Source organism: Coloeus monedula, assembly GCF_965178545.1.
Source record: "Coloeus monedula genome assembly, chromosome: 15".
NCBI lineage: Eukaryota > Metazoa > Chordata > Aves > Passeriformes > Corvidae > Coloeus > Coloeus monedula.
In genome coordinates this window covers 2667012-2692405 of record NC_138795.1, presented here as the reverse complement: position 1 = coordinate 2692405, position 25394 = coordinate 2667012, and positions in this window count along the sequence as shown.

The following is a 25394-nucleotide window of genomic DNA, read 5'->3' as shown; positions in this document are numbered from 1 at the left end:
ACTCCCTCTCCACCAGCCCTTGCACTGGTGACACGAGACAGACACACCGACTGGGAGTCCTTCCTAAATCCCAAAATATTCCACACTACCGATTTAGGATGCTTGTGATCTTGGTAGAGGCTATTCTGGAGAAGCAGCTAGCCTTTCTGGGAAGCACAGCGTGTTTCTGCTGACACAAGTTGGAGCACATGCTCCGTGCTTTTAGCTCTGAGGATGTTTTTATTTCCTCTCTGCCTGATGGATGCAGTACTTTAAACGTGCCCAGGTACTGGGAGACAAGCAAAGTGAAATGGATCCTTTCTCCAGCTTGTTCTTTTCCCTTAGAAATTGTTCCTGGTTTAATTCTGGAGGACAAGCTATTAGATGTAGAGGAGGCCCAGCAAATTTCTGAATGCAGCATCTCTAAAAGAACAAATATGCCTTGAAGAGAGTGGTCCTGCAGGTGAAACATCTGCTGTGGAGGGATTCACACCAGCAATTCCAGTGCAATTCCAGTGCAATTCCAGTGCATTTCCAGTGCAAGTGTCCTCTACAGTAACTGCAGCAGGAAGGCTACAACACTGAGCACATTTTTGACTCTGAATGGTAACTAATTAATACAAATGGTGCAATTATTTCTTTCCTGTTTTTTTAAGAACAGACCCTCAGGTGACCCTTGTACCAGCAGCAAACAAAGACACCCTCGCAGAGTTCCAGGGAGTGTTTGTATCTTCACTGTACAGTGGGGGAAACTGAGGCAACAAGATTTTAGCTGGCTCTAATCAGTGCCAGAAGGGTCTCTGGATGTCACTACAGCCAAGGTTTACCCTTAGGAGTGTGAAAAGACCTTCCCAAAGTCTTAACAGAGGGAACCTGTGACCACGAGAAAGCTGCAGCTACAACATCAGCAGCATCACCTCAGATCTTCCAGAAGAAATTTTTGACTTATGGAAGAAATTGTTCCCTGTGAGGGTGGGCAGGCCCTGGCACAGGGTGCCCAGAGCAGCTGTGGCTGCCCCTGGATCCCTGGCAGTGTCCAAGGCCAGGTTGGATGGGGCTTGGAGCAGCCTGGGACAGTGGGAGGTGTCCCTGCCCATGGCAGGGGGTGGCACTGGGTGATCTTTAAGGTCCCTTCCAACCCAGGCCATTCCATGATTCCATGATACAACAGAGGGAGAAGGGAATTTGTTTTAAAACACTGACGTCTGCCTCACCTCATAGAACTTGGTGGCAAATTCAAGAAATCCATGGTTTATATTGTACCTGGAGAGGTTGTTCTCTGCCTGCAGGTGGGTGAGAGTTTTGCTGTGTGTGTTCAGGAAAGAGGGGTTAGCCAGCCTTTTCCTAAGTTTGTGTTTGGTTTGTTTTCTTCAAGATGAAGGGGAAAATACACCTGCCAAAGAAATGAACCTGGGCCGTGAATAAATGAACTCGCAGAGGAAGGAAATATTTGTTTAGCTCTTATTCTCATTATGCTACACCTGGCTGCCAGAGCCACTGCAAAATTTCTAACAATCTTACCAGGCTATTTGCATTTAAATCGCTTTTCCTGACATTATGTAAATCCCTCAGCAGAGCTCAAGTTTTCTTTTTCTCTCTCTCCAGGGCTGCACTCAGTGGTTTGCTCAGTCCTACCCTGTTCTCCTCCCTCTGCTCCACTGGGCTACAACAGCACCACATGAAAACCCAGCTCCCACAGGTTGTTTCTGGAGCTGGGTCAAAGATGGGTTGTGGATTTCTGAGACTTCCATGACAAAAATCACATTACAAATAACTTTGGGTCTAAAAGAGAACACGGACTTGGGTCCAATGTTTCCACAAGTCAGAGCTGTTCTCCTAAGGCTGTGCTTCCAAAGGGATTATCCAGTGGTATTTTCACTCTTCAAGGATTCTGCTGCCTTGGAATGCACCAGGAGAGTCCTCTTACCATTTGGGAACTGTGGGGATAATTTCTTCATCCAGAAGTTTGCCTTTCCCTCTCTATGGGTTTCAGACAGCTGGAAAAGGGGGCTCAGGTTTGCAGCTTTAGCTCCAGTCTGACTCCAAAGCCACGGCTCTGTCCAAGCTTGTGAAATAACCAACATCAGAGCAGGCACTTGATGTTGAAATTCTGCAAAGTTGGGCTCGAATGGTGTCTGGAAAGAGCAGCACAACAGCCACAGGAGCCTGGAAACTGCACACAGGTGCGATGTCAGCTCTGCCTTTTACAGCCTTCGACTGCAGACAGGAGCAACTCAAGTAGGAGCAACGAGGAAGACATGAGAAAATTGCCTCTGCTTTGATTCTGGACTTGACTGGAGACTGCTCCAGTCCCTACTTTCAATCTCCAGAACTCCAGGGCTTTCCTGATTAACTTCCTGTGGTGCCTGTGGAGTGAGAAGTCAGAGCATGGAGAGGCTGCAGCTCAAAGCCTTTTGACACAACATCCAGGCACCCACTCCTAGCACACTTCACCTCCCAGATGAGGGGGGTTTGCAGCACAACACCATTTGCCAGTCTCATGTTACCCAGAGAATGCCCATGTGTCAGGGAAATTCCCAGCTGGTTGGTGGGATGGGCTGCTTTCCATAGGGAAAGGGGAACAAAGCCCTGGAGGGGAGCCGGGGCTCACAGACACTGCACTGAAGTTCTCTGGCTCTTTGGGTGGGCACATGCACCTTAGCTTGGAAAAAAAAAAAAAAAAAGAAAATTAAAACCTCACTGTTATATTCTCTTAATGCTGCTATAAATGAAAATAGAAATATCTGGACTTCAGCAGCAGCCATCCCTTCAGAGGATGTCCCCGGGTCTTTGCTGGCCACATCAGCTGAACATTTTGCAGCCCTCTGGAGCACTTGCAGTGGACTTTTCTCCCTGCTCTCCAGGTACTGGATATGTTGCAAGGTTTGGTCTCTCCCCAGCAAACCACTGATATTTGCCAAGTGCTTGGAGATCATCTGATGAAAGGCTCTATAGAGCCCCAATCTATTATTTCTCAGTTAGAAAAACACATTTGCTGAACAGGAGGAACAAAAGAATGAGCTGTGGGCCCCCAATAAGCATTCAACACAAGTTAATTTGCACAGCAGCTGTATTTTGCTGAGACAGATTGCATATTTTCATTGTTAGAATAAAAATGTCCACTGGGCTCGTATCCTTCATGCTTCCCATCTCTGCCTGTTACGCTCCCAGTCGAGTCTAGAGAACAAATTCAATTTCTTTCATAAACAAGAGATCCACTCAAATGATTTTCCCTTTGTCCAGGCGGAAATTAATGAAGCCAGAAGAACACACAAGGCTGCAGAATCTTCCCCCTCATGGAAAAAAAAAAATCGTGGAAATCTGGCCCCTGGCAGGGCAGGCAGTGTGTGTGAATCATGGCAGCCTGATTCAGAGCAATAAGGACAATAATCCTGAGCTACACCAACTAACCTTCAAGCTTAGTCACAGTTTCACACAGCTAATGAGCAGAGGGAGCAATGAATCCTGGATTTATGGCTCTCTGTTCCCATAGATTCCGCCTGGAGACAACAGCAGCGTTTCCTTGCATCTCTAATGACTTATCTTGTCTTGAGGTCTTTTTTTTCCTTCCCCCCTGTCCTTCCCTACACTGAGGAGGGTTTTTTTGTTTGTTTGTTTGTTTGTTTTAAATCATTACTGAATTTTTAAAAGCCTGCTGGGTAAATTCTTATCATCAGCTCCTGCAGTAGAAATAAAGAGTTAACACCCCTGAATCTGCCAAATTTTGCTCCTCATTGTTTTTCTCCAGATTCTGTTCACACAGAATTATCAGGGCTGTCGTGCAAGGCTCTGGCTGTGCAAGAGAAGATGCTTTGACTCCAAACCCTGCTCCCATTCCTTTGTAAATTACCCAAAGTGACTCCGGTTTTATTTTTAGCCCGGAGGTGAATCATTCAGGAAAATCTGGTAAGATACACTTAACCACAGTTAAACTCTCAAACCTGAGCGAGTTCTAGTTCACTTCTATGAAGTTTACACACGATTATTTGAGCTCACATGATTAAAGGGGGCGCATGTTTATTTTAACTCTCACCAAATCACTTTGGACTCAGAACCTCTGGAGAATCAGGTCTGTAAGCATATCTAGAGTTACTGTATGGAGACAAAATGAAGGGAGAATTGGGGGAAAAATGTCACAACTGTAGAAGTGGGGTTTATTTTGAGGACAAAAGTAGTGAGAAGGCAATGCCAACGCCCGTATGTGAGGCACAGTTTCATCCCTGAAATCAAACATTCGTTGTGTTTGGAGAGCCTGATTGAGGTGAACCTTCGACCAGGAGGCTGATACAGCTACAGAACCCATTTTTGTGATGTTTAATTAAAGGAAGAAGACAAAACAAGCTCCATGCTATTGCCAGCCAGCATCTGGAGAAGAAAGTTGAGCAAAGGGTGCTCTGCACCCTGGATGTGACCCATGAGACAACTCTGTCCAGCCTCCACCCACGTGTAACATTTATATATAGCCCCAGAATAAACTCTTTTTTATAATCCTGCCACAAGCTGTCAAGCAGGACAGCCCCAGACTAGATTTTGCTGCTGCTGTAAAAAAAAAGGAAGAGCATGTCTCATTTTATTAAAATACTAGAGCACACCATAAAAAATTAAAAACAGTGCAGAGTGGTACCTTACATAAAACACTGCCCTGAGCTGCCTTCTATTCCCAGCATCCCAAACATGCTGTGATCCCAGAGCAAGGCAGAGCCCAGCAAAGGGAACTGAAGCTGCTGCTCCAGACACACAAATGGACATCTTCCACTGCAAATCTACCTGAGAAACTTCAGCAGAATGACCAATTTTGGTGCCATTTAAGAGCACATCCATCTACCCACAACAGTCTTTCATTCCCCTCAATTCTCAAGCAAGTCTAATTTAATTAACTCTGCTTTTCAAAGGTGCTCAAGGGAATTCTGTGCCCTTCAAAAAAAAAAAAAATCGGTGGGACTCAGCTTCCCCCCAGTCTGTGCTTTTGAAAAGCCTCTTCAAAACTCCTGTGTGGGAAAAAGCAGGACCTGCAAATATCCGGGATGCACAAGAGACTTCTCACAGCATTGCTGGTGCCTCCTGTTGTGGCTTTTCCATATTTCAGAGGCAAAGGTTGGAGTTTTTCTTGCCTGCAGGTTCCCATCCCCAAGTCAGCTGCAGTCCCTTTGTCGCCTTCCTATCTTTTCTCCACCAGCAGCATAATCTCCTTCCCCTGCATTCGAACTAACCACAAATATTTTGACAGAACTGAGATAGGCAGCAATTACACTTTGAATTTTGCTGGCACGTCTGAGGGGATGGCAACCTCTTGGCCTGACACAGCAGCACCGTGTGCCTGATTTCAGTTTTGAGTTTTTATTCCCATTTCTTCTCCAGTGACTACAGCATCTCTGCAATCTTTACAGGCAGTGGAGAAAAATCTTTACAGGCAGTGAAGAAAAACCTCTTGGCCTGACCAGAGGATGTTAAGTGAAGCCTCAGAGCTGAACTCTCAAATGTGAATTTCCAAGGTATATTGGCCGTGCAGAACTGAATCCAGAATCCCATCACAGTCTGGCACTGGTAAAGGATAATTTCAGCAGGCTGGGGTCTGACTGTGGAACAGAGAACAGGACCTGGCATCCTGATGGACACTGAGATAAACAGAAATCAGCTGTGTGCCCTCACAGCAGTGAAGAGTAACCTTTTGGGTTTTATTACCAAGAGCATAGCCAGCCAAAGATGGGATTATCCTTCTCTCCTTAGCACCTGGGAGGCTGCATCCGGGGTACTTGGTGCATTTTGGGGCTCCTCAGGAACAGGAGGAGCCTGGCAAGCAGGAGAGAGTGGAGCAGAGGGGCACTGAGGCATCAGGGAGCGGGGCACTCGAACACGGGGAGGGGTCTGAGGGGTTTTAGCACTCACTGGAGGTGAGTTTAATTCAATCTTCCACAACCTAAATAAAAAACCAGAGCTGTCTCCTCTCAGAGATGCACAGAAAAGAGAGGAGAGGCGATGGCCATGAGTTTCAGTAACAATTCAGATGGGATATAGGGAAAAAAAATTCCTGAGGGTGTTTGCACTGCTCACAGACTCTGTTCAATCTCCATCTTTGGGGTATTCAAAACTCCACTGGGCAAGGCCCTGAGTAACCTGATCTAACTTTGAGGTCGACCTTGCTTTGACCAAGAGGTTGGACAAGGTGACCTCCAGAGGTCCCTTCCAACCTAAATTATTCTGCAATTTTCTGGAAAAAGTTCAGATGCAGAACTGATCTTAGAAGCACTTCTCAGAGAGATTCAGCTAAAAATGCAGCGGCTCCCGGGGGGCTGTGGCAATCCTGAAAAGGTGTCTGGTATCCCCAGCTGGATTCTCAGGGGAACAGCTCGTGGGACTGGATGGCTGCAAAACAAGAGGCTGAGCCCCAGCTCAGCCCTGAATGCTGAATCCTATCACCCAGACTGATCCAACCCAATCCAAACAGTGCTCCCTCAGCTCTTCTCTAATGACAATAGGGGATTTTTCTTTCAGGAGTCCAGTCTACAGGCTATCACAACAGCTTCCTGCTGTCAAATTCACTTTTTAAAAGCCAGGAAGAACGGAGGGGAGAGATTATGGAGGGATATCTCTGCACAAAAGCGGGACCAGAGCAAATCTGTTTCTATAGTGGGGCTGGCAAGGGAGCTCAGGCTTTTAGGAGGGATAAAGAGATCCCAATCCTTTGGAGAGAGCCATAGGTTACCTATTTGGCCTTTTCACCTGCTCTGGGACACGCTGGCTCTCAGTTCCTCAGGAGCTCTGCTCCCTTGGCACCAGGAGAGCAGCAGATAAGCTGACGCAGGTCGCACATTGCCCAAGGTGCCCCTGGGCGTTCCCTGTTCCCTGCCCTCCTTAACTAACTTTCCTTGAGGCAGAGGTCACAGGAGTCAGGAGCGTGGCTCTCTGACAGCTCCCTGCACACAGGAGCCACATATCCCACCTGGCAGGGGACAGCTCAGGTGGCTCCACGTGTGCCAGGGGGTGCAGCAGAACCGCCCCACACCACGGCCCCTCTCGTGCAGGAATTCTCCACCTGCACTTGCTGCCTTTTGCTGTAAATACTTTCTGCCTTAACGAGAATTTGCTGCTCCAAAAATAACTGTAATTACCCAAGAAGCAGAGGAGCCTATTTACAAGATTTAAAGGGGAAGAAGAAAGAAAAATCCCTCAGAAGAAAACTTGGGCCTCAGAATACAAAACTGAGTTGAAAAGGGGCACCTCCTTCCTCTGGGAGAAGCTCAGCCCCTCTGGAAGAGCAGGGGCTTGGCCTTTCTTGGTACTTTGCCCATGCCAGCCATGAGGAATTGCTCAAGTCAGGTAGCAATAAAATATTCCATGAAAACCAATTACCCCCCAGGAGCAAAGTGTTGGAATGAGGTGGAGGAAAACTGGCAAAACTCACACCTGTGAAAGTTTCTAAGTCTTTGCTGAATGTAAGAGGGTGGGGGGGGGGGAAAGAAAGAAGGCACTAAAAAGGCATGAGTGTGCACAAGAGAGTAGCAGAAAATAATAATTTAATATAATAAAGTTGTTACAACAGCAGCAATGATTGCTGTCTATCCGGGCTCTGAATAATTCAAAAGGTTCCTGCTTCGCTTAGGATCTCAGGGAATTTTCAGACCTGCCAGAATTTTCTGCTGGTAAATAATGCATCTCTAGTGTTCAAACACTCTCAGTCCCCAATTAATACTATAGATTGAGCACTGCTGCTTTGGGAAAAGGAGGAAGTCTGAGGAAGGTAAATTCCTACTGAGCTGCCTGAGCCTTCAGTCCTTCCCGTTTCCACCGTGACCTCTGGGTGCTAAAATTGCTGCTGCTTCTCACAGTTGCCAAGCCCACACAGGTAACAAGGAGTTAACGCAGCTGAATCTTTCAGCATTAACCTACAAAATAATTCACAGCAGGATTCCAAAAAGGGGGAAAACATAAGGAAGAAACAGGTGCACCAACGTGCAGCTTTCTGAGCTTTGTTTCTGAGCTGGGGGTTGTCTGCTGGTGCTGACACGAGTGCCTGGAACAGCCCAGGAGCTTTGGGCAGGGGTCACCAGGATTTTGCTTGTTTAGAGAAAATTCCTGGATCCAAATTTGGAATCTAGCTCCTGCTTTACCTGAACTCAAAGCTAAGTGAGTTAATATACAGCAATTCCGAGAGGGACTTGGAGAAAGCCTCTCCAAACATCCTCCTCCTGTTTTCCTGATAATTTCTATTCTACCCCAGGAACACTGAAACAGAAGGACAAGCTGTTCCTCTGATTGATAAAGCAATTTTAGGAACTTTCCTCTAGTCAGAGTGGAGATGCAACAACTTCCCTGGAAACAAAACTAAAGAGTTGAGAAAGAAGGCAAGAGCCCAGCCCAAGAACATCAGCAGTGACCTGGGAAATGAATTAGTAAAGGCAAGGAGAGGCCTATTTTTCTATGCAGTATCAGGCTTTTTCTTGAACACAGATTGTATTTCAGATGAATTTTCTTCTAAAAATACCTGAACTTTTCACTGCCTTGTACCAGCAGGACCCTACATTTCAGGAGCAGCCACACGGTGCTCGTGTCCCAGCTTTCAAATCAACAGAATTTCAGGATCAGGAGATCCTGGTGCTGCAATCTAAGAGAGGAGAACATCCAGCTCCTACCAGAGTTCACCCAGCTCTGCTCTGCCCTCCAGGTGCTGCTTCCCTCTCCAGCCCCTGCTGGGGTCAGGTGCTTGTCCTCGAGGTTGTGCTCTTGATGCTGCTCCCAGCATCTCTGATTTCAGGGCACTTTGTCCAAACTTTTCAAGCCCTGGACTTTTAAAATATTTTGTTTATCTTGCTGCTGTGGTTCCCATTGTTCCCAAGCTGTTTTTCTTATTAAATTACAGAGGTTTCGAGTTGGAATGAACCCTCCTTTCCCAATGGGCCCACTGGCGATTGGCTGCTGGGGAAAGAGAGGACCAGAGGGAGAGAGAGCAGAGGAGAATTACAAGGTTTCAGATTCCTGTAAACAGAGAAACATTTTTCCAGTCATCAGTCTGAGCCCAGTGGAAATAGGGCTTCAGTTTCCTCTAGTTAAGGCTGGGGATCCGGTGGCAGAGCTGTTGACAAGCCTCCTTTTTCTCTGGCAGTCCCTGGATGCTGCTTAGCCTGCAGCTGAGCAGCAATTCCATGTGCTGGCGCTCACTGCTGCTGTTTCCTTCTCCTTCCAGACTCTTCCCAGTGTGTGCCCTCCTTGCAGTCCCAGAGCAGGTGTCTCTGCTTGGAGGAAAATCCTACAAAGCCTCCTGTTTTCCTCAAACCCTGGCTCTGAGGAAGCAGCCCTGAAGTGGCTTTGGGGACTGAACTCCCTTAAAGGGCTGCATCAGCTTCCCCAAATCACACAGAATCCCCAGATGGGTCAGGTTGGAGGGGACCACAGTGGGTCACTGGTGCCACCTCCCTGCTCCAGCAGGGCCATCCCAGAGCAGAGGGCACAGGATGTGTGCAGGCAGCTCTGGAATATCCCCAGGGAGGAGACCCCACAGCCTCTCTGGGCTCTGCTCGGGGCTGGGCCCTGCCCAGGGCAGCAGTTCTGCCTCCTGTGCAGGGGAATTGCCGGGCTCAGGCCCTGCCCGGTGCTCTGGGGCCGCTGCCGGGCCCCGGAGCAGAGCCCGGGCCCTGCCCTGAGCCCTCCCTGCAGCCAGGGACAGCCAGGGCTGAGGGCCCCTCTCAGCTGGGGCTCCTCTCGAGGCTGAGCAGCCCCGGCTCCCTCAGCCTGTGCTGGGCACGGAGCTGCTCCAGGCCCTTCCTCAGCTGCGCAGCCCCCGCCGGCCCCGCTCCAGGAGCTCCCTGGCCCTGCTGGGCTGAGGAGCCAGAGCTGGGCACGGCACCCCAGAGGTGCCCCCGGGCTGGGCAGAGGGGCAGGATCACTCAGTGACCTGCTGGAAATGCTCTTCCCAATGCCTCCACTTCAGCTCCTGCATAATCCCAGCATCCTTTCACTCTGCCCACGACTATTCCTTGGCTGAGCTGTGCCCGCAGTGGGGTCTGGGTTAGGAAGGGTCTTTGTGCTGTGTGCAATGACAGCACCTGGTGCCCAGGTGGTCACGCTCCAGCCGTGCTGCGCTCAGGAACCTCTGCAGTGCAAACACACTGGATGCTGTAGCTGGGCCACCGTCACCAGACTCACACATCCCTTTCCATCAGTCACTGTCAGTATTTTCCCAGCAGGGCCATGCAAACACTGTTCATTGCAGAGGAATATCCCCTGACTGGCCAGTGGTGATATCCTCCTGGTTGCCCATCAAGCACTGAACCAGCTCAACTCAGATCTGCCTGCAAAAGTTGATCAACAGCCTGTGCACAGGCACGAGGTCTTCAAAAACATCACTGAACACCTCTCCAGGAGCAGCTGGGTGTAAAAGAGCACTGTAAGCGACTAAAAGAGCAAAAACACGATGTGCAGACATTTGCTTGGACATGTACAGCAATAATATTAACTTAAACCTCCTGCATCTTGCTGCCACTGGGGTTTACAATTCCTCTGTGTGCCATTCATAAATCCTGCCTGAAAGGGCAGAGAGTTTTAGTGGTGCAGGAAGGAGTTTTGTGGTTAAAGCTCCCATCTGGGCACCAGGGCTGGGTTTAGCCTTGGCTCCCTACGTCACCTGAAGTCACTTTGCTCAGTTCCTTCAGCAAGATGCCAGTGATGGTGACTGAGGTGCAGCCCAGTGTAGGATGGGGGCTCTAGAAGTGGAAATTGTATGTAAATGTAGATTTAGAAGCACTGCAGATGCCTTGCTAGAAGGCCATTCAGGCATGCAAGTCACTTCCTAGAAACCTCTGTTTGTTTGGTAGCTTTGCACAGTGTGTGACAACATTTCCCTGCTGTCACTGCAGGCACAGATCTCCAGATGCACCCAGGGCAAACAGCAGCCTCTCCAAAAGTATTCCTGGTGCACCTGTCAAAGATTACAATTAATTCATGACTGTTTGATGGCTTATGCTAAATGGGCTTGGCTCCAGGCCAGTTTCCATTGGGCAAGTGTCTCCATCTCAGGAGCACCGTGACATTTGGCATTTATTGTCCCTGTGGCTGGCACTCCTTCCCAGGGCCACGTATGGAATGTGTCAGGGGAACAGACTGGCTTCTCAGGCCCCAATCTGCATTGAGGTAGGATGGCACAGAGGAGCCTTTTGTTGTTGTGCACATTTAGCTTCCCTCTTCAAGACAGATGGAAGAGTTTGTGTTTTGTAGCTGTTAACACAGCACCTCTCCCTGCTGCAAAATCCTCTTCGTGCTCCGTGTGACAATTCCCAGCCCAGTCTCCTCCTGATGCGAGGTGTTTGCTCACAAAGACTGGCCCATGAGCTCTCCAGCAATGCTTAGATGAGCATGATATGATTCACTAATTTCCTTTGTTGCCCTCCCTCTCACCCTGTCAGCACATTCACTCGGTACTGGTTTAAGCCTGGTCCTTGTGAGGGGTGACAGCCTCTGTCCCCTGCTCCACCCCGAGCTGCACAAAACCACTCAGACAGCAGCATTTCTGTGCCAAGCAGCGTTGTGGAGCACTCCTGAGAGCCATGGCAATGTGGCTTTCCAGCAGCTGACTGCCTCCAGCCCCCTCCTGTCCTTGTGCCCCTCACTGGTGGGTTTTGGGGTGCTGGTGCCACCCCAGTCCCCATGGCCATTGCTGCTGAGCTTGGCCAAAGCTGCCTTTCCAGAGATTCCAGCCCAAGGAGAACAGGAGTTGGCAGCTGCCAGCCCAGCTGTCCCAATGCCACCAGGCTGTGCTGCTGTGGGTGGCAGAGGGTGGGCAGCATGTCACTGCCACCCCTTCTCCAACCCAGGACACCGAGCGGGTATGAAAACCTGGCTCACTGGGTGGTGCAGGGTGCTTTGGATGTCTGAGGGCCAAGATTTCACCCAGGAGCCTTTCCCTCATGACCTACTGCAGACTCAGTGTCCAGCAGGGATCCTGCAGGTGCCCTGCCCTGACCCAAGCACATCCTACAGGTTACCTGTGCCCTCAACAGGCTGCAAATACCTGCCAGAGCAGCACGACAAGATCACGTCACTGCTTCATCTCCAGAGACAGCCACACTAAGGGGATCAGAGCAAGCCCAGATCCACTTATTCCTGCCACAGCTGTGCCTTGAATACATCCACGGACTCCTCCCCAGCCCATGGGACAACCTGTGCTTCTCACTGCCATCCCATGAAGGCAGCAGGCTCAAGGATTCTTTCCCTTGGCTCCAACCTGTGACCCAGAACTGGGGAAGCGTGCTCTGACCTGCCGCTCGCAGAGATTTGGAGGCTGATTTCAGTTCCTGCTCCTATAGAAAAGCAGACACCGTGTGCCCAAAATCCCTGCAGCAAGGCACCCTCAGCCAGCCCCCAGAGCCTTGGCATGGCAGTCCCTGCTGTCCCAAAGGACAAGGACATTCTCTGCGACACTGGGCTGAGTGGGGTGCACTCTCCAGCACCCAGAAACCAAAGCTGGGGTCTTCTGCCTGATCCAAACCTGCCTCCTACACCCCAGATTCCTGAATTCAGAACCCTTCTAGAGGAATGTGTCAGCACCCAACCAGTGGGAGTGAAATGCCAACTTTTGTAGCAGATTGGAGTTTATTTTTAAGCAGTGTAAAAAAAAAAAAAACCACCATCCAAACCTCCCCAAACACACACACAGGGACAAAATCTGCAGGTGGAGACAACAAGCCCAACACTGCTGGCTCTACAGGCACGATCCCAGCCCGCCTCAGCCACCTATTTGTGAAATTCCTCAAGAAGAAGTGCGGAGGAGATGGCCTGGCAGCTGCTTGGGAGGTGAAGCACCCTTTTTGGGATCTCAGTAAACAGGGAAACAGGGAGAGGAGATGTGGGAAATGTTTTCATTCACTGGGCAGGCAGGAATGTGGCCATCCACGTCTCCAGCATCCCTCCTGCTTTGCTCCAAGCTCAGCCCATCCCAGCCAGGCTCAGCTCCCCCAAATCCTCTCCATGTCGGGGCACTGGGGGCACTCAGCACCACACCAGCTCAATCCCAGTGTTTTGGGGTCTCTCACCCTATTCCCTGCTGTGAGGTGAGACAGTGCATGGCCCCTCCTCACTGAGCATTTAACCTGTACCTGCCCCAGGTGTACCTTCTGTGTGTCTGAGTGCTTCCAGTTCACCTCTGCCAGGAGAACCCGAGTGCATTTTAAACATTCTCATCATTTATAAACCACAGAATTCCTTAACCATGAGCCCAAGACATTATTCCCTGTATTACCCTCTGAACTGCAATCCATACATGGATGTAAGAGAGACAAAAGCTTTGTTACATCACCCACTCCACCCCTTTATGTTTCCTCTCCTGGTGTTGCCCATTTTCTCCAGGATACTCAAGACCCACACAGCTGGAAAACTGGTCACAAATGGTGCTGCTGGAGAGCCAAGGCTGTCCACACTTCTGTGGTATTCATCCAGGGAAAGGGGATGTTTCCTCAACTGCAAGGTGAACTCCATCTGCACCCATCTGCTACAGTTCATGTTGTGATGCCATTGTAACAGCACAGAATTCAGACGTGCTGGACGCCTGGGAGGATGGGAGGATGTTTAAATGAGGAGCCCTGGAGAAGGAGTGGCCCTTTGCACGGGCAGTGTGTGGTAGCCAGGGCTTGTCCTGCAGCTCTGGGTTGGGGATGCTGAGGAGAAGCAGCCAAGCCACAGCCCAAAGGAAAATCCCTCCAGTGGGAAAGAAGGAAAAAATGCACCTGGAAGTGGCAGGATGGAGGCTGAAGAACCACTGGCTGCCTCCTCATCCTCCTTTGTGTGGAGAAACCCTCGGAGAGAGCTCAGAGTGGCCTGGATCATTTCTAGAGGCACCTGCAGACAGGAGGTGAAAAACCCCCTTATTAAGCTCCTGCCTTGTGCTATTGAGGCACATAAAGAGCCACCAACGTCACCTCCCAGCGCAGGCAAAGCCGCCTCTGTGCTGCATAAATCATGCATGGCCACATCATCTGCTCGGGAAGCACAAAGGCAGCAGTCGCTAATTGTGCCAGGGGTTGTTACCTGCGGGTGGAGGCTGCAGCACACACTTGGCGTGTGCTTCTCTCTGAATATTATCTGCGTTTGTCTCCTGCCCCACGTGCTGTTCATACGTCTGCGAGAGGGTGCCAGGACTTTCCATTAAATGAGCACGGATGACTTCTGCTTTGTCACCCCAAAAAGGAACAAGAGCACAAAAGGGCCGGTGCGAGACCCCAGATGAGTAAGCCCCAGATGTCTTATTACACACAGGCTTTTCACAGACTATTTTCCACTCGGAAAGCAACTTAGGGAGCTAAAATTATACCCCTATCTACTGATATATTTTGTGGCATCTTCTACCCAGGCGCAGAGCTGCTGTGAGAAGACCAGAAGTGGCATTTAAGGGACTCCTCAGGCATTTTAAAATGAAGTTCAAATAGGAGTCTGTGTAAGGGCACAGGACAGACCCCACACAGGCTGTCCCTGGCACAAATGCCAATGGATGGGTGTACTGGCAATACCAGCAATGCAGCCATAGCTGGAGTCCAGTTTGTAACCTGTAAACCTATTTAAAAGCTGTAGTAAGTGGCAGCAAGGTCCAGTGTTCTCCCCTACATACCATGCTCCATGTTCAAATATCAGGGAAAAAAAAGTATCTCCGGTTCAACAGCTTCCCCTTGTTAGCAGAATTTGCTTTAATGCTTCTCCCTGGCATCATTCACACTCTGCTGACTCTGGTTTCCAGGCTGTGGGTAGTGCTTGTGCTGCACTATAACAAATGCTCTATAATGCACAAGGAGTTCTGCTCTCTCCTGGACGTGCATTCACCTGGAAAGTTCATTACAAAGGCAAGTGATGTAGCCGAGATAGTGCTTCCAGATTCAAACCTGAAAGCTCAAAACAATCAGGAGAGTGGAAGGAGCTGTGTTGAGACAAATAACTCAATCTGCTGTCAAATTCCCCAAAGTGCCTCACCCCATCTCACCTCTAGCGTGCTTCAAGCCTGTGATCGCTGCTGGAATTTCACAGCACACCCTGAGGGTCCTCAAGGTGGCCAGGACTGAAGGCCAAGCCCAAAACATCCCCTACTCATTCCCTGTTCATATGAACGTCAGTCCCAGAAGCTGCACCAAACCACTTCACCTTCAGCTACCTCCCCTCTAAACCTGATAAATGTCTGCTTCACTTTCAGACTCCGCTGCTCCTTTCCAGCTTGCTGTGTTCTGCCTTTGCAGCTACTCAGTTATTTTCTCCTCACCCACCTATTCAAAGCATAAGCCAGGAATGCAAAGGTCATCCTCTTCCAAACCTATAGGCAGAGCTGTACATCTCTGGTGTCCCTTTGCTGCTCAGTGTTCGCTCTCATTACCCTGGCATATAAATCTCTGGAGAGTTACAGGGGAATTCAGGTGCTTGCTGTCCTCAGACATTTCCCAGAGTACCCAATAAAGGGATGGCACATCTCTGATATCAATGTATTGCCTGTGAACTTTGAAAGCAGCATAAAAAAAATGAGTCTAAAAAGCTTATCACCAGCAATCAGAATGGCAGAATGCATTTGATGTGCAGGTGGTTGAAAAGTCTTCAAAACTAATGGCTTGGAGTGGTTAAGGAAGCTGACAGACTCCAAGATGGGAAATTTTTTCCTCCTTCTTTATGGAGATGACATTGATTGACTGGGCTTGGACTGGGCACAGAGCTGGCACAGAGAACCCGAATGCCCCACGAGCTCCGTGGTTCACAGGCAATTTTTACATGCTTAAACATAGAAAACAAGCTCAAGAGCTGTTTGATATAAGCCATGACCCCTGAAAAATGAACTGCAGGCTTCCCCAGGGCCCGTGTGTGCCCAGAGGTGGACTCTCAGAAAATGGGCAACCTTGAAGTTGGAGAGTTTAATCACCTTTGTGCTTTAGGAGCACGCCAGGGGGCTGAAAGAATTGAGATGAGCCAACAGACAGCAACTCCCTGAGGGTTAACTGTGCTCAGCACCAGGAGGGGTGAGGAAGGTCCAAAGGAGTGACCCCACAGTGGGTGCTCAGCACGATCCTCCCCCGCCGTACATGAAGTGAGGGCACTGATAACATCTCACGGAAGTTCAGGAGATCAATATAATGCTTGTTCAAGCTCTGGAAGGTCGCACAAATCCTGCCAAGCTGCCTATCTGCCTCCAAAGTCTGATCTGCAATCTTGACCACACTTTACATTCTGCAAGCACCAGCAAATGTAAGGCAAGAAGAGTTTTTTCTTTAAAAAACTTTAAAGCAAATCTTTCAGGAATGAAACAGCTGCTCCAGACAAAGCCCAGCCCTGCTCCTGGGGCAGGTACCCACAACTGTCTGCACACACAGCCTTGGCTGACTCACCCCAGCTGACCAGAAGCCCCAGTTCCCAGCACCAGTGCCCAGCCTGTCCTTTGGACACGGTGCCAGCCCTGCTCCCTCCTGCCATCCCACCCCCTCCAGCAGCTGGGGCCGGAGCACGGCCTGGATTTCCCATCCTCACCCCGCAGCTCCCTCTGAGGTTTGGGCAGCAGGACAGACTCGTTTGATGACCTGCCTTGGGGGCTGAGCAAATGAGATTCATTAGGATATGCAAAAAGCTGAGAGCAAAGCAGCCCTATCTCTCTGTCTGAGCTCTGCTGATCTGATAAGAGTGAGTTGCTCCAACATGTCTGCAGAGGAAGATCTGAAGCTTTCTTCTTTCCATGCATTCCCAGATAGTCATTGCAACTAATAGACAAATAGGTCAGAATAAATAGCAGCCCCCTCATTTCCCCCAGCATGCCAGCCTGGATGGCTTAAGTCAAGTGTTAATAAGAAACAAGGCTGTTGTAACAAGATGTCCTGATGCACTGCAAAGAATATGGAGCATAATGGCATCTTTCAGACATACTTTTCACTAAAAGCTTGTCATTACCCAGACAGAGGAGACAGCATCTGCATAGAGAAGCAGAGGAAAAGCAGCTTGAATGAAGTGATCCAAAAATGGAGCCATCGAGTCACTGCGTCGTTGGATAAAATAATACAAAAGCGGATTTTGCTTAAGTTCAGCATTTTCATCACGGCACAATAGGCAAAGTAAAATTACTACAAGGAGAGGGAGGGATGTTGGAGGTACAAACCTGTTCTCTTGTGGGGATCAAACACAGCCCTGTGGTGTAACTGGGTGATGGAGTAGACCCGTGTCAGTGTGTGTTGATTATCCTGATGTGGCTTTTAGATGGAAATTCTGATTTGCCCCATGGAAACTGAGAGGCAAGATCTGGGGGAAGAGGGACCCTGGAGCAGGCAGGAGGCAAAGCTCCTGGCTTCAGCTGGCAGTGCTTCACCTGATCCCAGTGAGAGCAGAGCCACTGAAATATTGATTGTGGTTCCTTGGTTTTTGACAACACATTTGGCCCCTGTGCCGGGGCGTTCGGTAGCGAGCAGAAGCTGTAAGCGAGCAGCTATTACTGCAAGCTCTCCTAAACCAGGGCAGGGGGAAGAACCAGAGGTGGAAAATCTAAATTTAGCAGGCAGCAGTCAGGCTGCTCGCTTGGGCACGGCTCCGCTCCGCTCCCACCCAGTGAAGGATTTTCGGTAGCAACCATCACCATGGTATCAGAGCCACTGCTGTGCAGCGATTTTGCCAATCCCTGTGGGTTTACTGGAACACTCGTGACATTTTAGGTGCAGGGAAGGGGCAGGTGAGTGGGAGGGATGTTTTTTAAAGCACCAGCTCCGGGAATTAAAGGAAGGCAACTTCAGCACTTGCACCTTTTTTCTATAAGAAGCACATGGTTACAGCTTAGGAGATTCAGAGCATCCTTGTCTGAGGGGAGGGAGGAGGTTCTTGCACTGTCCCCCTAATTTTGAGGGGAAGAAGGGCTGAACCACAGGATTTGAGCTCCTGGAATTGGCTGTCGAGAAACAGTTTCACTTCCTGCCTCCGACTGTCGCAATGTCCGGGTTGCAAAGAGCGAGAGCAAACATTTCTAATGTAATTTCCATGTTGATTTTTCAGCTGTGGCTCTTTTAACACCCTCTCCCCCTGGGCCTGTTCTGTCCTCTGTGCCTTTCCTGCTGCCTGTTCCCCGGCGATGACAAACCGCGAAGCGTTTCCCAAGAGTGAGAAATCCTCACAGGAATCATCTGTTGCAAGTCCTGTCTGACAAAACCGTGTCAGTGCTTTGGGGACTTTCTCTCTATTTTTAATTGAGTGCATCTTTTCCCTGGCATTTCCCCCTGCTGGCTCCTTCCATCCCTGCTAATACAGCAGATCTGGGCTGGGAAACAGTGCTCGTGCCAGGATGGGGAAGAGCTGTTGCTCCCACCTGATTCCCTGCGAGGATTTTTATATAAAAGGTGCACACGGGGCTCCCTCTCTCCCTTTATTCCTCCCGTGCAATCAGCACTCTTGATTTAGTCCCTTTCTTATCGTGGCCTTGCAGTATCACATCTTGGCTTGGTATTTAGTCTTCCAGAGGCTTGAAAGGGCAGCTTCTCCTTGAGTTTATCAGCTCAGATGGGGGACGCTGCTTGATGGTTTGCCAGGGAGCTTCTGTGCGATGCCTTTTATGTCTCGATCGAGTCAGGGCGTTCTATTTAATTAAAGAGATGGGGAAACAAAAGGCTCCTCTTGGATAAAATCTGGGGGAGAAAACATACTGCTGCCTCAGAGGGGAAGGGGGGATGGATTCCCAAAGCCAGCAGAGCCTGATGAGAGCTGAGGGCAGGGTAGCACAGGGTGGTTTAACAGAAGGGGAGGCAGCCGCTCTGCCAGCAGAAGCCCGTGAGCAGAGAGCCATGGAGCACAAAATTAACACACTGGCTCATCAGGAAATGTTAATGTGGGCAAGGTGGGGAATTGCTTCATATGGGCAAACAATCTGTGCAGGAGGGATAAGCGCCATCAAAACCTGGTACAAATCTGGGCACGTTTCTCCAAAATCTGCCCTCTACCCTCAGCTTGAGGTTCAAGACAGGAAATGCAAAGCCCTGATGGAGGTGTTAAATCCTTATGGCACAAAAACAACAAAACGTTTTGCTGAGATGGAACAAAGTTAAAGAATCCAACGGGGCTTTTCTAGAAATGATAAAGGCACTGCTACACAGGTCCCAGGAGGGGAACTTAGCAGCCTGGAGTAAGTGGTTTGGACGACTTGATTCTGTTCAGAACAGTCCTAAACACAAATACTGACCGCTAATGAACTCATGTCCTCTACAAACGCTGGCTCTGCTTTCATCTGCCAGATTCTCCTGAAATTTAACTTCTTCTCCCTGACCTCCACCATTCCCCACTGCTCCCCTAATGGAGACCTGGGACCAGCTCCTCCCAGCCACCACCTCACCTCTTCAGCCATCACACAGGGCCTATTTCCCCCTTTGGAATGATGGCGAGGAAGCCAAGATCCACATAACCTGATGCTGAACTTAGTCCCCCTCCGTTTACAGTGCACCTGGGAGGAGCAGAAGGTCCAGTGTTATGGATGTTTGACAGTCAGACTCCAATTTCAACATCCCAGATGAGGAACTGCTTTAGAACCTGCTCAAAGCCTGTCTGGATAGGGCCACAGGCAAGGTAATGCTCACAGAACTTTTCAGGAAGAAGGCCAGAAGAACATTAAAAAGTAATTGAAAGGCCTGGGGGATCAGGGGAAGAAGAAGACAAGCTCAAAGAAACCAAGGGAAAAAACCCGAGGCATGGCAGTGTGTGAGTGCACTTGTCTGAAAAGCCCTAAAAAAGAGTCATATTGAAGAAAGTGAGGAAACTGCCTCTGAAAGGATCTTTTGAAATGGTAGCAGTGGCTGGGAAGCAGTAAATGAGAGGCACTGGGAAGAGGAGGGAGTTCAGCTGGAGGATGTGTCTCCAGATCCACCCCAGCCTTGCCTCCCAAGTCACAAACCACTTTAAGGAGAGGTGGAATGAACATTACCAATGCAAAAATAACCCTAAAAATATTAGGAGCACACCTTAGGTAGCACTTACTGCATGAAAGGAATGCTTCCTCTTCTTCCAGAGAGACTTCAGAATTACACAGATGGTTAAAACATATCTATAGTAGTGGTAGTAATTTAGAAATCTCTCTGGAGGAAAACAAGGTTTTAGCCTTTTTTTTTTCTTTTAAATGGCAGCGAGCTGAATTTTAAGGTGGAGTGAGTTTATTTCTGTCATGGCTGATGCAGAGAAAGCTCCATCACCCACAGATAATGGCAGATGGCGAGCCATGCCCAAATCCATCAGGCACAGGCCTCAAGTGGAGGCTCAAAGCAGGACTGGGGATGGCATTTCTCAGTCAAGGGGCAGCCAGGATACAAAAATCCACGTGCTCCAAGCACTCTGTGAGTGGCAGAGAAGCCTCTGAGCAGCCCAGGGGACACAAAAGATGACCCAGGGTAAGAAAACGTGCGCTCAGTGGCTGACTGAGGGCTGGTTTTATCCCAACCCTGCTAACTCACTGGTACATCATTAAGGTGGATGAACATGGCTCAACAGAGCTGATCATCCTGTGCCCACGGTGCTGTTGCAGAGGGCAAAACATTTTCTGGAGGTGGTGGAGGGGACTCTGAGGCACCATATGGTCTCCTGCAGCCCTTGCTCCGTGCCCGGGCTCGTGCTCTCATGTGACACCCCATTAGCGAGTCACACGGAGCAGAAAGCAATTTTATGGCCAGATCCCGCTCTTAGAAGCTATGATGACTAAACTAGCTAATCAAATCAGCATAAATTTGCAAACACCGTTTTAGCAGCTGCGGCCGTAAATATCATCAGCAGAACGGGAATAATCCCGAGCACACACGAGGAGTTGAGTAATGGGTTCCCAATGGGCGTCGGAGCCATCAGCCGCTGCCTGGCAACTCGGGGAGGGGGCGAGGGGGGCGATGCTGATGAGCCTGGAACAGCAGATGCAGTTATCACGACAAAGCAGCGAGAGCACACACACACCGGAGAAGGGGAAAGAAGAAGAAGAAGGAAAAAAATCATCATTCAGAGAGACAAACGAGCGTGGTGGGTGCCCTGCTCTGGCCCCGAACGCAGGCACGTGTGCGTGCTCCATGTGGAGGGATGTGTTTTAGCGTTCCCAAAGTGACTCATTTGGCATTTTCCAGGGACCTGCAAGAGGCTCCCCACACGCACGTTCCCGTTTTGTCAACAAGCCATAAAAATAATCAGCCGAGGTGAAATTCACTGCGAACACAGACACCGGGGCTAAATTTGTTTTTAATTTGTGCCAGCTCCCGCTAATGGGAGCCGGGCTGTGCGGAGCTCCCGGCATGAACAAAGGGGAGGGGGGAAAAGCTGCTGGGATGAGCAGCCTCCACCTCCCCTCTGGTGAGGACCAGCAGCTCGTGGTCCCAGAGCAGATGGAGCAGGCTGGAACGGGCACGGCCACAGCGGAAGGACTGTCCCATGTCCCTGTGCCCAGGGCCCCCGGGAGCAGGCGGCTGCAGGCACAGCCAGCTCGGCCCTCAGCACTGGGAAGAGGCTTTTGGGGCTCAGAGAATTGAATGGACCTCCCTGCACCTGCCAGCAGGAATCTGGCTCAGTCACACAGATAAATTTGCAAAAAAAAAAAAAAAAAAAAAATCAGGGAAAAAAAGCCCAGCAGTGATGTCCTTTTGGCAGGCTGGTGAAAACACTTGGCTGTTATGGACCATATCCTGGCCTGATGGGGATATCCTGCCTACTCTGAGGTAAAATCCAGAGGGCAGGAGAAATATTGCACTGCATAAAGGTAAAGTTTGCTGGAATCATCAAAATCTCGTGGAGAAAAGGCCCAAGTGTGGGGATGTTTACAGAACAGTCATTACAGCTCACACCGATAAAGCAACTTCTAGCTGAGCTCTAAAGCCAATCTGAAGTGGTGTAGAAAGCAAAGTGAACAAGGAACAAGAGCATTTCCAGGTTTCCAAGAAGCTGGCAGCCCAGCTTGGGCTTCATCTTGCTGTAACCGGGAATATTGCTTGGAGATTAAAATGTGGAGATACCCCAGGCTGCTGCTTTAAAGCTGACTTACACCCAAACCATGGTTTGCTGTATTTCCTTGGTTATGGCAATTATTATTATTATTATTATTATTATTATTATTATTATTATTATATTTCGCTTTCAAGCATTTCCAAAAGACTATGCTGTGCCCAGCATAGGGGCAGCCTTTCTGAGCTCATAAATCAGGAGATTTGAAGATACAGAATTCCCTGAGTAACTGGCAGATGTGGTGGACCAACATGAAGGAATGTGATGGATTCACAGTGCTTAGAAAATGGAGCTGAAAGGAAAAAAGGAGAAAAAAAGCTCTTCCCTGGCCAAGAAGCAAAAGGCCAAGTGACAGAGCACCTTGACATGCTGATGGAGCACATTAAAGGCAGGGGTGGTGCCAGGTGCTGGTTCCTCTGCTCATGGCAGCCTCAGTTGATGCCAGGGAAGCTTGTGCAAGCACTGGAACCATGCACAGGGAGTGCTCCAATAAATGTGTGGAAACATAACAAGAATAGGAAAAGATCAGAAACAAGTGCAAGGGATCGAGCTGCCTCCCATACCAGCACTGAGGTGTGTCCCCCAGCAGCTGTCCCCGGAGAAGGTCTGGGGTTTGCATTTGTTTTCTCACTTGTGCAGCATTTTCAATAACCTCTGTCCTCCTTAAGGGGAGTTTTCCAGTGGTGTCTCTCCACCAAAGCTGGTGGTTACCCACTGACCTGAAACACTTCCACAGCTTCGTGCTCCTGGCACCACCTGGGAACGAGATGGAGGGAGAAGAGCTGCTTCTCTGCGTGCAGAAAAGAACTGTGGGCAGTCAAACCTGGGCTCAAGCGGCAAACCCAGCATTGATATTTCACCAGAGCACGGAGATAATTTGGAGCAAAGGGACTCACTCACCACGTTGAGCTCAATCCCAAAATACACACCAAGGTCTCAGTCCAAAGCAGCACAGCCACTGTGAGCCAGACCCATCATGAGTAACCAGCTTCCCCTTAAAAAAACACACCCCAGTGACCAAAGCCAGGGTGGAGAATTACTGTCAGAACCAGTACAAACTCTGGAACATGCTTTAAAGCCTTTTTTTCAGAGTCCAGAAAATTCCAGCTCGCTCTTCCCGCTGTTTCAATGCAGCATCAGCCTCTTGCCTGCACTGTGGCTGGGGCCAGGGCCAGGAGGTGCCAGCTACTACAAAAGATTGCTCTTGTGCTATTGCTGGTTTGATCCAAAACAAAACACACTGGAAATTTTGGAAGAACATCTGTTCCCATCAAGCGTCCAGCCCAAGCCTCCCAGACCCACGAGCTCTGGGTAATTCAGTGGAAAAGCGAGGGAACATCTCAATTCATCGATGCAGAACTTTGGCAGCATTTGCTGCTCTTTGCTGTGTACACAGAAGGCCTCTCCTTTGTGCACACAAGCAGCTCAGTTCAGGACCTTTCAGGGAGAGTAAAAAAGAGCTGCCTTTCCCATACACATTTTTCCCTAAGAGAAATAAACACGAAGGATACGTTCACCAATTTTGAGAATGCTCACACTGATTTTAGTCAATTAATGGGCTTGTTTGAGGGGGGAAAAATGGGATTGTTACTTATTTCAGTGCAAAAGAGCATCCAGAGCATCTCCCAGCCCAAGAGCTGCCACAGGCCCCACGTGACAGGATCCTGCCCAGACTGCAGCCATCGGGTTCATGAGATAACAAACCCTTTCTGTGGCTGCCTGTGCCTTCAGGCAGGGCATGACTTGGAGCAAGCCCACCCACAACAAGCAGCAGGTCTGTGAGGAGCAACCCAGCCACGGGGCCACGTGATGCCTCCCCCTTCGCTTGGATTTGGGAAGACAAGCATCCTCAGCTGCACTGGGCTTGAGCTCATCTCCAGCCAGACATCACTCCCCCAAGTGCCTCCCCTTCAAGCCCTCCCCTGCCCCAAGTCTGGTGTCCAGCTGAAGTGTGCAGGGACAGTTTTTCCTGGGATTCCAGAAGTCCCAGGCTGCATGGGCCCTGGATATTGCCACACTGCTGCAGAGACACGGTGCATAGAACAGTAATTTGTGGTCTTAGCTTAGAGCTGAAATAGATACGACAAACAAAGCAAGAGAAAATCTACTGCAGTTCCCACTGTGGTGTGAAAGCACTGAAAAATATAGAGGGAATCTCAGCTCCAGGATAGCTGTAGTTACAATATTTGCCACACTGTACCGTCAGAATCACAGCCAGGCCCATGCAAGCAGCTGGGGAATGAGCTGAGTAAAGCTGCCTCCATCTACCCTACCCCTGGAGTGGTGTCTGACGAGCAGTTTACAACCAGCACCCAAAGATAAACCTAAATTAGGTGACAGTTTACCTCAAAATGCCATAAACCCTCTCAGTTTAGGAGGGGACTGCACAGATCTCCTTCATCTCCACTGAAGGGGCTGAAGGCTGGAGCTGGGTCACACTGGGACCAAGGGAAGGGGTTGGTGGGTCAGAACCCCCCATTTTCCACACCAAACCTCCTGTGAGGCCCAGCTGGTGGAGCAGGATGGCTGCTCTCCACCCATTGCTGTGACCAGGGAGAACACAATGAGGGGGATTACTCCTGAATAAATCCCACAGGCAGAAAGAGGTGTTCCTGCAACATCCCAATTAGAGAGAGGTGCACACAAGCAAAGTCATCTGCTTCACACTCCATATTTTTTCCCAGCAGCAGGGAAAAGGATTTCCTGTCACCCCCTAAATCATCAGAGCTTCTTGCCTGACTGTTTCAAGCACAGCTTTATTGTTCCTTACATCAACTTCTGGGGACACTGTCCTTTTTTTTGTAAGAGAATACCAGAGTTTGAAGTTCCATGTGTTGGGGGTTTTTTGTTGGTTTTTGTTTTCTTCATCCACTCTGGTTTTGTTTCATTTTTTTCCTGGTAGGGGAACCAGTGACATTTCAAAGCAGCACATTTGCTGTATGCTCACTCAGAAAAAATTGAAGTCCTGTCTCTGCACTTTCCCTCAGAAAACGCCTCCCAAGCTTGCGGCGCCACGAAAAAGAAAATCAGATTTCACGGCAGCACAAAGACACAAATTACTCCAAAGCAAGGCCGTGCAAAATAAAGCCTACCATTAAATCCAATAGGCTGGAATCAGGAGATTCCATCTCTGATTATCCTCGTTCCCCAACAGAAGCTTTGCCCACATTGGAGCTGCTGGGTCACGTCCATTCTTTTCTCACATGAACCATTAACCCAAGCAGGATCACCCGTGGGGCAGCCTGAGCACCAATGCAAAAGGCTTTGACACAGCATGGTTTTAAAGCTCACACACAGCAATATCTTCTCACAACAGGGATAAGTGCCCAGGTATTGCTCTGGGCTGGAAAACCATCTCAGAGCAGAGGCACAGAGATTTTGGTGCTTCCTGTCCACCCCTGCCTGGGCTTGACACCTCTGAGGCTGAAGGCAGCCCGCACTCCCATCTCACAGCCTCCCAAATTTCAGGGCTGGGAGGGTGTCAC